Source organism: Lupinus angustifolius, chromosome LG14 (genome assembly GCF_001865875.1).
Source record: "Lupinus angustifolius cultivar Tanjil chromosome LG14, LupAngTanjil_v1.0, whole genome shotgun sequence".
Classification (NCBI taxonomy): Eukaryota; Viridiplantae; Streptophyta; class Magnoliopsida; order Fabales; family Fabaceae; genus Lupinus; species Lupinus angustifolius.
In genome coordinates, this window is record NC_032022.1 from 3,040,882 (window position 1) to 3,050,128 (window position 9,247).

Sequence of the window (9,247 nt, forward strand, 5' to 3'; positions counted from 1 at the left end):
TAAACAAAGTTTGATAAAGACAATTTGTGATCTCATAATCTATTTCATATATAAAATCATCACAATATAATAATATCATAAACAATATTAACATTTATACCTATAAAATAACTTGATCTATTATCTATAATTTTTAGATGGAGCACACAAATTACATCAAAATAAAAAAATTGAAAACAAGTAAAAATATATAATAATTTGCAAAAAAAATCAAGGGGCAGTTGCCCTCACTATGTGCCCCCCCTTGATCCTAATAATTATAAAATCATCAATAAATTTATACCATATTATTATTTGATTCTAAAATAAGATTATGTTCAAAATACATATTATTATTTGAGTTTAAAATAACTACAAACAAATAAAGTTATGAATTCATCAATAAATTACTAGTATTATTTTTATGATATGTTTTCTATTGTTACTATTTGAATACTGCAATAGTAAAATTGCAATATTATAATCAAATCTAAACTCTTAAAAAATATATCCAAAATGGACATTACCTAAATTAAAGAATCATAAATAATTCAAACAAAATAAAAATCAAATATGTGTTACAATACATATAATCTTATATATCTTATGATTACTTTTAATAGAATAGATGTAGAAGAACCAATTTTATTATCACAATTAAATCAAATCAAATATGTGATTGTTTTTCCTTAAGCTAAACATTTTTTTTCTTTATAAGGGTCAATGATACATTGTGATTTTTTAGAGGCTTTATTACAAAAAAAAATTATGTTCAAATAATTGAAGTTTCATTTTTATTATTTGGAAGAATATTATCCTCAATGGATACAATATTAGTATCTTTATTAGGGGTGAACATGTGATAGGTTGGGACAGGTTAAGCATGTTTCTCACTCGTTCCTAAATATTGATCGGGTCAATTTTTAAATCCAAATTCGTCCCTAATTAGGATGAGACGTGTGAGGGAGAGTCCAAAATAAGATTGGTCAAGATAGGGACGAGTCTGGGGTGGGAAAGGACAAAATGACAAACATGGTTTTTTTTCTAAAATATTTAAGCATGCACAATCAAAATTATCACAATCTGTATATATAAACTCAACTAAAACCTGCATTCCACATCCATCAGTATATAAAATACAAATCGTAAATTGCATCTTTCAAACTAAAAACGACCACCTTCAACATATTTTTATTTTGAAAATTATAGAAGACATTGAAAATTTCAGAACAATTTAAATTGTCACGTGTTAACATATTTGACACCTTCTGACCTCCGCACTCATTCCAAAATGTAGGTGCCACTATAATTTTTATTTTGACACAAGGTATTGGCGTACTGTAATAACTATTATAAATTATGATTAATTTTGTTTAAATAAAATTTTACTACATAAAAAATGGTTAACCACCTAGGTACCTAGTAAACCAAGATGGTCAGTTTGTCACATCAATTATAAATAAAGGGCACCAACTATTTTGAAAATTAAGTTTTATATTTTTTATTTTGTGAAAGTAAAAAGTTAAGAATCTGTGCAATTACCTACCAGGGAAAAGGGCTAGGGTGTATTATGGATTGGATGGTGGTTTGAAAATAATGGAAAAATATGAAGAAGACGGGTTGAAGGCTATTGGGCATTGGCAATCAGAGGCAATAGCATAAGCATAAGCAATTTCAAAGAGGAAAAATAAACAATGAAAAAGAAAAAATAACTAACTCTTAAGCGCTGCATTGTCATTTACTCTCGTCGTAGCCATCCTTCACTATCCAGGAGAATTAAACAATGAAAAAAGGGCAAGAAATAAGGATATTATGATAAGTGGCGTGGATATATTATGTGAGCTTGTCAGTATTTAAGTTATGTGGACAGAACATAATGAGTATTGATATGTACTTATTCAACTATTCTTGATATATAATTATAAGGGACAGGCCGGGTGACCCGGACATAGACCCGAACCCTTCCTTTTTTGACGACGGTTTGTCCCTTTTAATCGGGCCTATCATCTTTTATTTATTTGGATGGATCAGACCCGTCCTAAGTCATCGGGTTGAGACAAGTCTATGAGACGGGACAGGTCTTGCTCACCCCTAATCTTTATCACAATTCCACTATTCAGTAACTTCAATAAAAATAATATTACTATCTTTATTTTAAGTTAAGGGTCATTATACTTTATACAATGGATTTGATGTTTTTAATATTATGAATTCATACAATCATAAATATCAATATTTAAAATTAATTTTAATATCAATAACGTAATAAATCAATGTTTACATATGGAAGTTATTATTATTGTTTACATTTTTTTTCTAATATGATCGATAACTTTTATAATAAACATATTTGACTTAATATTGTCATTGTTTGAATTTAGTTTATTCATTTACGTTATTGAAGTTAAATTTCTATTATTTATAATACATATTTGTTATGAGTTACACATATTTTTTATTAGTTATTTTAGAATTAAACAAAAAAGGGACTATTATTTATGAATAACATAACCTTGATTGAAATTGTATTAATATTTGAATTAGTTATTTTCCTAAGATTACTATTCTATTTTTTGTGGTTGGTTTTACTAGTAGGATAGAGATAGAAAAATACCTTGTCATATTTTGTATTGTTTTATTTGAAGATGAAGGACATGAGACTTTATAAAATATTTAGGAACATATCATTATCATATTAATTAAAAAATCATTAATAAATTTATAACTCATTATTATTTGATGATAAAATAAAATTAATTTCAAAATACACATTATTATTATTTGACTCTAAAGTAACTGCAAACAAATAAAACTCATAAGCGGTTAGTATTGTTACTATTCTTAATAACTACTAACAAATATTAATAATATAAAATTATTAATAATTTTTCAATTTTATATTTCTTATTGTTACTACTTTAATATTGAAATAGTAAGATTCTAATATTAGAATCAAATCTAAGCTCTAAATAAATATATATACTAATGTATAAAGTCAAAATATGATTAAGGGGAAAATATATAATTGAACAGACGTAATTTCTATATTCCAATTTTACATATTACGATATCCACTGTGTTTATATTTGTCATTGTAACATACAAGTTGCTAATAACTTTGTAACATACAAGTTGCTAATAATTTTATAACACACATTGCAAATAATTTTGTAACATACATGTGGCTAAAACATAAAATGGATAGTAATTTAATTGGATTTGATATTTTTCCTTCACCATAGAATTCCACTATGTAGAATGGGAAAAAAAATATTGGGGCAAAGTTGAAAACTTTGAAGGAAAGTAACATGCTTCTCCATGTAGGAACTTTGATAAATTTATAGGCATAAGTTGAGAAATTTATAAAAACTTTATGTATACACTTGATATCAAAAAAATAAGAGTGTGGGTCTACATACATAGCGTACCAGTCGACACACTAATATTCATAATGATCATTATCTAAAAGTTAAGGAATACATATTTGTTATGAGTTATACATATTTCTTATTACTTGTTTTAGAATTAAACAATAAATGAATATAAATTTATACTTACAATGAACATTTTCTTAAATTAAGGAATGAGAAATAACATTTATTGAAATTGCATTAATATTTGAATTAACCATTTAACTAAGGTTAGTATACTATTTTTAGGTGTAAAGTATTAAATTTTTTCTTAGCTAAAAATCACTACCCCAGAGTTGTCATTCAATCGCGCTTATTTTAGATATATAACAACGCTTTGGGACGCTTTCTTTTTTACTGTAGTAGTATATGATCATCATTAACAGCGCTTTACGAACATTGTTTTATTGATTATATAACATAGCGCTTTACAAATACTATTGTATTGATTATATATCACAACGCAACACACACAAAGTGATGTCATATAGTGCATCAATACAACAACGCATCGTCCACAAAGAGCTGTCATATAGTGCATCAATATAACAGTGCATCGTCCATAAAACACTGTCATATAGTCTTACATAAACAACACATTTTATAGGTCTTATTAACAGCGCTTATGGTTGCGTTGTTGAAGTTCATATATTTAACAACGCAATAATAGAAAAGTGTCGTTGTAGTATTCATAAATTTTCTCAAACTACACCTTAATACAACAACACATCACACGCATAGCGTTGTTGTATTAATAATGTACAACATCGCTTTCTATAAAAAGCGATGTTGTAGTTATCCTTTACAATAGCGCATGCCAAGGCTTCTCCTAGAATTCGCTATTGATTTGTATAAATTAATACATGCATATACATTTATTAGTAGAACAAACATTCTCAACATCACAGACATTTATACATTCTGAACAACACAGACACATTAATACAGACCAGAAGTTTGTTTTATTAACATCAATACAATACAAAATACAAACAACGAATATCATGCCAATTATGTTTTGACAGGGTACATAATTACAAATAAAAAAATTACACAAATTACAAAGAAACAATATTCTACAAATTACAAACAATCAATATTAAGCTATAATTATACAAAGACTACTTGCATCTACTTTTTTCTTTTCTTTGATTGTTTTTGTCTTGTAGGGTCATCCTTGTTTGGAGGAACATATTGATTTACCCAATGCTCTTCATTGTGATCATCTCTTGTATATAAATCATCATCCATAGTTGGTCCTCTCTCACGCGACTGATATGTCCCAAAAAAGGATCATATTCATCAATATGTTCATATTCTTGGTCATCAATATTATTGACGATTATTTTGATAGTTAAAAGAACAATGGGTTCAGCTGGGTCACTAATATAGAATACTTGTTGAGTTTGTGATGCTAGAATAAATGACTCATCTTTATATCCTGGCCTATTAAGATCCACTTGCATGAACCCTAACTCATCAACTCAGAAGCCATTGTTGTTATCAACCCACATACAATAAAAAACTGGCATCTAAAACATTGTATAATCCAATTCCCATATTCATTCAATCACTCCAAAGTATGCCATGTTCGCTTATGTTGGGTTTCTATCTTTTGTACTTGACATGTGTAAAGTTCGAGCAACAAGAGTCACACCACTATTTTGCATTTTACTTTGATCATCTTGTTTTTTCGTATAAAATGTGAACCCATTAATTAGGTAACCAATGTAGGATAAGACATGAAGGCTTGGACCATTGACTAACCATTTCAATCTTTCGGAAACCGAATATGCATTTATATTCAACTCCTCATCAATGTGATTTTTTAGCCACTTTATGAAACACCGATTATGCTTTTTGGAAATCCAATTTTCATTCTTACTTGGCTAACACTTGCTTAGCATCTCCTTGTGTGTTTCAACATATGGTTCAACCTCGTCGACATTATGTAAAACATATAAGTGTGTTTGCTCCAATTTGGTTCTTGTTATAGTCAATAATTCATTCCCAATAATACCTTCACCAAATGTTTTTTTTTGCATAACGAGGCTTTAGAATGCGCATGAAATCACCATTGGTAAGGTATCCGGTACAAAAATCAAGAGCTTCTTCAACAACATATTGCTCGACAATACAACCCTCTGGTCTTGATAGGTTCTTCACATACCCATTTAATGTCTTCATATAACGCTCAAAGGGGTACATCCATCTCATGTAGGATGGGCCACGTTGTTGTGTCTCTCGAACAAGTTGAATGCTTAGATGAACCATTATGTCAAAAAAAGAAGGTGGGAAATACATTTCAAGCTCACATAAAGTTAAAATAATTTGTCTTTACAATGCAGGTAATTTCTCAGGGTCAATCACTTTGCTACAAATTGCCTTGAAGAAGAAGCATAACCTAGTTAGGGTTCCTCAAACTTTTTTAGGTAGAATTGACCGTATTCCAATAGGCAAGAAATGCTCCATAAGTACATGACAATCATGAGACTTAAGACCTTTTAACTAGAGGTCTTTCATTGATACGAGTTTCTGAATGTTGGAAGAGTCCCTTCTAGAATTTTAACACCATGAATAAATTTACAAATTCCATTTTCCCCTTCCTCGACAAAGTATAAGCTGCTGGAGGTAGAAATGTACGCTTTCCCTTCATCTCGGCCCCAATTCCTTTCTGATTCCCATACTAACCAAGTCCAACCTAGCATTCAAGCCATCTTTGGTCTTACTAGAGACATTGAGTAAGATACCAAGGAGACTTTGAAACACATTTTTTATTCAATATGCATAACATCGAGGAAATGTCTTACATATAATGAACTCCAATATGGAAATTCAAAGAAGATTGACCTTTTCTTCCACCCACTTGTGGCAATTTCTTTTGCAAAAGGTTTACCATAGTTAGTATTCAAACCCTTTAGCTTTTCAAATAATTGGTCACCTGTCAATGGCAAAGGAGCATGACCTTCTTCATTGTTTCCATCAAATGCTTTTCTCCATCGTTGATAGTGATGATCTGAAGGCAAAAATCTACGATGGCCAAGGAAGACATTCTTCTTGTAGTGTTCCAACCTCATTGAATGAGTATTGTCTTCACATACAGGACATTTAAAATGTCCTTTTGTACTATATCTAGACAGATTACCATATGCAAGGAACTCACTGATTGTGTCGAACAACAAAGCCCTCAAGTTGAAGCTTTCTTCTCTACATGCATCATATACATTTATGCATGTCTCCCACATTTGCTTCAAGTCTTCAATTAATGGAGCCAAATATATGTCTATGTCATTTCCTGATTGTTTAGGTCCAGAAATTAACATAGATAACATCACATATTTGTGCTTCATGCATAGAGAATGAGGTAGGTTGTATATCACCAACATCACTAGCCATGTACTGTGAGAGTAACTTTGAACACTATGTTGGTTAATTCCATCCGTTGACAATGCAAGGCATAGATTTTTTGATTCTTGACCAAAACTAGGATAATCGTGATCAATTTTTATCCATTGAGGAGAATCTACAGGATGCCGAAGCTTGCCATCTTTAATCCTTTCTTCATCATGGCATGTCAATTTCTTTGCATCTTTGGCATTGCTAAACATATGCTTGAATCTTGCTTTGATGGGAAAATACCATACAACCTTTTTGAGAATTGAGTCGTCCTTCTTATATCGTGATGCTTTACATTTAGGACAAAACTTTAATGAAGCATACTCATTAAAAAATAAGATGCAATCATTTTCACAAGCATGTATCCTTGTGTAGTCCATGCCTATGGAGCGTAACATTTTTTTTTGCATCATAGGTTCGAGAAGGGAGCACATTATCTTCCGGCAACATATCCTTCAGAAGTGCAAGCAAGTCGATTCTTATCAGTCCATCCTAACAGATTTTAACTTATACAACCTTGACACTGCTGCCAATCTTGTGAATTTAGTAGACCTATCATATAATGGTTTCTCAGCATCACTTATCAACTGCTGAAACATCTCAGGACAATCCTGAAGATCCTCTTCGACAAGGTTTGCCATTTCCTCGAAACGATCGTCTTTATATGCATTTGTGTAGTTGTCTTTCATATGCATTTCATCATGTCTTGTCCAACATGTGTAACTTTGATCAATATCGTGACACACTAAATGAACTTTTAACTCATTTGGAGTAATTCGGTTTGAGTAACAACATCTTAAGGAAGGACATACAATTCTATTAGGGTTTTCAACATTCTCCATTGCAAACCTAACAAATGATTTCACTCATTCTTCATACTCATTCGTCAATCAATTGACACTCATCCATTTTCGATCCATTTTCTATTAAGAAAAAATAAAATGAGCATAAATCCCTAAAGCTTAGAGTTAAGCTCACCAAGCAGAGCAAATGCATTATTATGTAATTAAAAAAGGGGGAACCCTAACTCATAATGTAAGCTAAATGAGTCGGAACTCAGAAACTCCAACTCAATACAAGCTAAATGAGTGAAATCACTTTCACTCATTTATAAGGAAAATATTTATAACTCAATACAAGCTAAATATAATTTAATTAAAAAGGCAAATAACTATATGAAAAACTCACTTTCAATTAGGTGTTGAATGTGTGACTGATGATTTTGAGGTTAAACGAGTAAAGGATTTTCGAAATTGGTGTTGAATGATTTTCGTGTAAAATGAGTGAATGATTTTTTATGTTGAATGAGTGAATGATTTTCGAGGTTGATTTTGAGAGTAAATGTGTTTTGCTACTGAGTAAATGAGTGTTGGGATTGCTGATGAATGTGTGAGAATGCAGGAACATTTTAATTTTTTAAGGTAATATAGTATCTTCATAGCGCAAAGTTACGATGTCAGTGTCAATTATACAAAATCAACATTGCATAGTGAAGATAACGCTGTCAATGATACATAATCAACAGTGTAACCTTAAGGAAACATTGTGGAACAAGTCCCCATTCAAATATAAAGAAGGTAAATGTTCCACAATGCAATCTTAAGGAAACACTGTGGAAGATATAATATTTTTTTTACTAATTCATTTTTTTAATGAAATTCAAATTAGTAATTACATTATGACATTCGATTAATGACAACTAATTAAATATATAGAACAATTAATAATGTCAATAAATAACATTCAAACAATTAATCGATTAAGCACTATGTTAAGCGATTACTAGCTAGTCGTTGTCACTCAGCCTCCTTCGCCTTCATTGAATGCTCAAATTCGTTGAACCGTTGCATGAGGCCATCTAGTTGATTTTGAACCTGACTCATTTGGGATTTGGTTGCATGCTTTGGATGGGGTACAAATGTTCGCTGGCTAACCCCAAATCTTGCATCTCGGATATGGCCAGGGTAGATAGGCGGTCCTAGTGCCTTGTCAAGTATATACGACTATCCGGGTTTGCCTCCTTTTCTTTTAGGGCAATCTGACAAATCAAGAAAAAACATAATGTTCTTTAATCACATTTTGATAAATAAAGTATGGAAATTAAGTATAATTAAAAATGAGCTCTTACAACACGTGTTTCCGCTTCTTGAACTTCCTCATCGTCGCTGACCCCATCCTTGTTCTTACAGGCACCCATCCATAGAACATCAAGTTCTACTCCATGTGGAGTCATAGGTGTATCGCTTTTGTTCTCCAACTAACAAAACATAACCAATAATAATGTAATTAGATATATATGCATACAAAACATAACCAATAATGTACTTACAAATTAACAATACTTATAAATTTTTTCCTCGATTCCTCTATACCCTGCTCGAGAAGCTCGGTATGGATATAAGGGCTTGGATGCCCTTTTGCGGGTTTCATTACTTAATTTCTGAAACAATAAATAACATTAA